The sequence below is a fragment of the Nicotiana tabacum genome, chromosome 4, assembly GCF_000715075.1.
Source record: "Nicotiana tabacum cultivar K326 chromosome 4, ASM71507v2, whole genome shotgun sequence".
Lineage (NCBI taxonomy): Eukaryota > Viridiplantae > Streptophyta > Magnoliopsida > Solanales > Solanaceae > Nicotiana > Nicotiana tabacum.
The window spans coordinates 124,205,803-124,211,124 of NC_134083.1; the positions used below are offsets into that span (position 1 = coordinate 124,205,803).

The window sequence follows — 5,322 nt, forward strand, 5'->3', positions numbered from 1 at the left end:
ATTTCGGGGCCAGTAAGCAGGTTTGCTTCGATAGACACATGTGAGTTAGCATCGATCGGATCAGCGACCGGGACTCCGTTGGGGTCAGCAGAGGGCTGGGTCAGCAGAGGGCACCTCGTTGCTGGGTAACATGTTGTTTTCGCCATGGTTGCCGGACTCAGCATCCACGTTCAAATGGACAGATTAGGAGTTCGACATTTTTAATCTGACCTTAAATTAATAACTTAAAGAATAAGTGTAAAATAGAGTGTGTTATGGAAATTTGTATCAAATTGCCATTATTATCCTTAGCCCCACGGTGGGCACCAAACTGTTTAACCTAAAAAAGGGTAATAATTAAATTTGTATGTGATTTTAAGGAGACGTGTATTAGTTCAATACAAATAATAAATTACGTTAGATTAAACAGATAAATGACGTAATAGATTGTCAAACCACTTAAGGAGGTGACTGCCCTTGATCCCGGGCTCACAATAATGAAGCACTGATGAACAAGAGTAAGAACTTTGAATAACAGAGAAAATAAGAGTGTATTGCTTTGATATGCATGCTACACTGTGTTTAATGAATAATAAGACCCCCTTTATATAGTAGGAGAGTTTTACTCTAAATACAATTCTATAAAAGGTAAACTATCTTCTGTTTAATCAATCACCGGTTCTCTGCCGATATGTGCCGAGATCCACGCCGTGATATCCGGCTGGTCACGGACATCACGGCCTTTTGTTGGTCGCGCTTGATTACCCGGTAGTGCTTTCCGAGGCCTTTGGGATTCGAACCAAACTCGGGGTCTTGACCCCGATACTCCCGGGGACGGGAGTTTTGCCCGGACCCCAGCTCGAGGGGCTCCTTGTCTCGATTCTGGTTCCTTGGCGTCACGTCTCTTGCTCCGTTTACTTTATCGGAAGTCGAGGCGTCCCATGGGCTCGGTTTCACCCGTATACAATTTTAACACAAGTTAGGGGACCATTGTCAAACTTCCAACAAACGAAACTAAAGAAAGGATCTTTTCTGCTTTAGACCTCGCAATACTAACAATAAGTAAGAAATAACTAGCGATCTTAAACTATATCAGAAGAAGATGAGATATTCAAACTACAAATTGATTTTTAAAAAATGGAGGAAATAACAACAACAAATTAAATCCAATAATAAGGCCAAAAAACAAGTAGATAATAACCAAAGGGAGCAACAGAGCTGAAATAACCAGTAACATCTATTGAAATGTCTAGTTGCTACGTTGGTAAATGGCATGTTAACTCTTCAGGTTTTCTGCAGAGAATCATATGCATAGGAGAGAAAATGCCTTTTTCACCACCTTTAGACAAATAATCAGCAGTCACGAACAACATCTCGTGCACATCAACTGTACCTTTTGGTGCAATACCAAGCCATGCAAGCAATGTCACCAAAATGTGATTCCTCCAGTAAGCAATCTTCCCCATTTTCAGCCTTGTCCACCACGGCTTCGCTGGTGGCTTAGCCAAATCTTTCTCCTTCACCACCTCGAACCCCACTTTCCTAGCAATTCCACCAATATCCTTGTAGCTTCTCAACCCGGGTAATGCATCACCCCTTTCAATCCCTTGAATTATCTCCACGTGTTCCGGATTATTCGAATTGTACAATTCGGTCGTAACCCACTCGTAGGAGACGTAAAAAGATCCGGGCTTTAACACCCGATAGATCTCTTTGTACACTTTTCGAGCTTTGGGGCATGACATGTGGCTTCAATGGAATAAACTCCATCGAAACTGTTGTCAGCAAAAGGCATTTCCAAAAAGTTGCCACAAACCACCTCGCAGAGGGAGTCAAGCCTGGCTTTCTTGTTGTGGGCTCGAGCCCGTTTCACCTGGTACTCATTAATGGTGATGCCCAACAATATTAGCACCTGAATGGGCTGCGATAGTCCGCATCGGCCCGCCAACCCCACAATCCGCATCGAGAATGCGGGCTCCGGGTTTTACCCCCAAGAGATCGTTGGCCATTTCCTCATGCATGCGGGTGGCATCCCGATGGGATTTTCCAGGGATAGAAGGCGAGAAGTGAAAAGATTGACCCCAACCCCGCTCGTATATATCAGTGACGAGGTTATAGAAAGTTTCAACAACGGCATGGACTTTATCGGCGGTGTTAATAATCTCTTTAGGGCGGCAAAAGAAAGACCAGTACTGTGTGTAACCTTCTTGAACTTTCTCTTTGGCTAAAGAACCAAAGGAAAGTTGGATGGTACGTTTACCCTTTTGCTCGGCAGAGCCAAGGATGCAAACGAACCAGTAAAGGCCGCCGCCGGCGAGAAGGGAGGCAGTAAAAAAGAGAGTAAGAAAAACCATGAGAAAGTGAGAGCATAGAAGATGGGTGAGAAGGGAGTGGGGTTTTTATGGTGAGCTTCTCTTTGGGGATCTTTTTGAGGGGTTTTGAAAGAGTCATAGGGGGGTACAATGGGCATAATGACAAGAGCGTAACGACGGGATTCATGGCATTGCAATTCGGGAGGATACATCCTCCTACGCTATTAATGCCAGATTTAAAGATTTAGTTTAGGATATTACTATTAACGTCATAGAATAATGCGTTTAATACACATAAAAATTGATTTTGATTTCTTAAAAAAATATTATCATTAATAATTTACTCCATGAATTTGGTTATAAAATACAAGGGTAAAAATCCATATCGTCGATATTGTCGTTGGAAGTAAGTATATTCACGTTACGTCCTAGAAGGAATAAGCACGAGATGCGAGGGAATTTGTGAATTCAGAAAACTACAGTACTAATTTTTTTCCCTTCCTAAAAACGGCTTATTTACATAAAAGAAAGATTACTTTACAAGTATTTGACTGAAATATGATTGATAAGACAGAATATAACAATTCATATTGCTGATCCAATTAGTTCGAGATTAAGGAAAAATCTATGTAGTAATTAATTGTATCCTTGTAGGAAGAATTTAAGAGAGAATGAAGTTCTGTCCCTTCAATTGAATAATCATGTGTTAATATATATAAAATCTATGTCTTGTTAACTAAGAAAGCTATCGTAGAAAATAAGGCAACCACTGCTATAGTCTCCTAAACATATACAATTTCCTAAAATAAACATAAAATAATATTACACCATATTTATAACTATATTATATCCCAATAATCCCCCTCAAGTTGGAGCATGAAGATCGCGAATGCCCAACCTGCGAAGTAGATACAAAAGTGTTGTTTCCCAAGTGCTTTAGTAAATATGTTTGCTAGTTGTTCATAAGTGCACACATGAGATGCAACAATGTTACCAGCTGTTAATTCATCACGTACGAAGTGACAATCAACCTCAATGTGCTTTGTACGCTCATGAAAAACTAGATTTGCAGATATATGTAGAGTAGCTTGACTATCACAATACAAACGAATAGGATCCTTGTGAAAGACACCTAAGGATCATAACAGAGATTTGAGACATTTTAACTCACACATCGCAATCGCTATAGAACTATATTCTACTTTGGCCGAGGAGCGAGAGACAATATGTTGTTTCTTGGTTTTCCAAGAGATAGGTAAATTTTCCAGTAGAATAAAATAACCAGTTAAAGAACGCCGTGTCATCGGACAACTTCCATAATCAGAATCACAATATGCATGTAAGAGCAAATTGCTATCAGATCGTAAGAAAATTCCCTGACCTGAATTGCCCTTCAAATATCTCAGTACACGCAATGCTTCCTCCCAATATCTCTCTTTTGGACAATGCATGAACTAAGCTAATATATAAACTGAATAGCAGAGCTCGAGACGAGTGATGGTCAAATAAATTAGTCGACCAACCAATCGTCTATATTTGTCAGGTTCAGCAAAATCATTACCATTGTCCAATGCGAGCTTATGATTCTGCTCCATAGGAAAGCTAGCAGGTTTGGCTCCAAAAAGTCTAGTTTCATTGAAAATATCAAGTGCATATTTTCTCTTACAAAGAAACAGACCATTTATTCCTCTGGCCACTTCTATCTCGAAAAAAATAATTTAATGGCCCAAGATCTTTCATGTGAAAGCAACGATGCAAATATTGTTTGAAATTAGCAATAGCACCAGAATCGTCTCCGGCAATAATCAGATCGTCGACATAAACAAAAACATGTAATATTAAACCATTCTTTATATAAGAGAATAAAGAATAATCTGCAAATGATTACACTAAACCAAATGTCCTTAAGGCAGTAGCAAGTTTAGCAAACTAATTTTTTGGAGCTTGTCGCAATCCATATAAGGATTTGCGAAGGCGGCACACTTTCCCTTGAGTCGAGGTCTCAAATCCGGGTGGAAGTTGCATATAAACTTCTTCATCTAGATCCCCATACAAGAATGCATTATGAACATCCATTTGATGCAACTCCCATTTTTTAGCCACATCAATGCTAAGAAAAATGCGTATAGTTACCATTTTCACCACCGAAGCGAAAGTTTCATTGTAATCAATTCCATCCACCTGCTTGTTACCAAGAACCACAAGACGAGCTTTAAATCACTCAACTGTACCATCAGAATTATATTTGATCTTATATACCCACTTGCATCCGATAGTCTTCTTTCCCGGGGGAAGAAACTCTAATGTCCATGTACCATTCTTTTCCAATGTGTCAATTTCTTCTTTCATAGTACGTCGCCAAAGAGGGTCACACAACATCATAAAACCTTGTGGGTTCAATACCTGCAGTAACAGCTGCCAGAAAGCTCTTGTATCTAGAAGAAAAAATATTGCAAGTCACATAGTTAGCTATGAGATACGGCGTACCTTAGGACTGTGAATGAGTGGGTGATGAGCTTTGCGTTGGGGTATCTATGCACATAGTAGTATGACACTTAGTTGTGTAACATACATAATCTTTTAATCTGGTGGACACTTTATGTTCCCGATGTCCCAAACCAAGAGCTTCACCCACAGTAGTAATAGTAGTAGGAAGAGTCTCTGTATCCACAATGGTAGAACTTGTGTTCATATTTTCCTCCTGAATGGGACTAGGAGAAGTAACATCTACCCTCATTTCTTCATTTACGTTAGGCTCAATATCAAAACTCCCCCTTGAGTGAACAGAGAGTGAGTGATCATGTTGCATAATATGATCATTAGTGGGGAAAGCACCAGAGGAATCCAACGGAGTGGTAGGCTTAGAGTCAAACACTGAACTAACATAAGGGAAGACTTTTTCATAAAAAATAACATCACAAGACACAAAACAATCTCGAGTCTCTAAATCATAGATACGCCATCCCTTCTTCCCGAAAGGATATCCAACAAAAATATATCAATGACTCCTAGAGCTAAACTTATCTTTTTC

At 39.7% G+C, this 5,322-nt stretch overlaps 1 pseudogene; it reads right to left on the reverse strand.

Moving 5' to 3' along the window:
• Nucleotides 1-1,128: 1,128 nt before the first annotated feature.
• Nucleotides 1,129-2,439, reverse strand: LOC107797012 (24-methylenesterol C-methyltransferase 2-like; annotated as a pseudogene).
• Nucleotides 2,440-5,322: the final 2,883 nt, after the last annotated feature.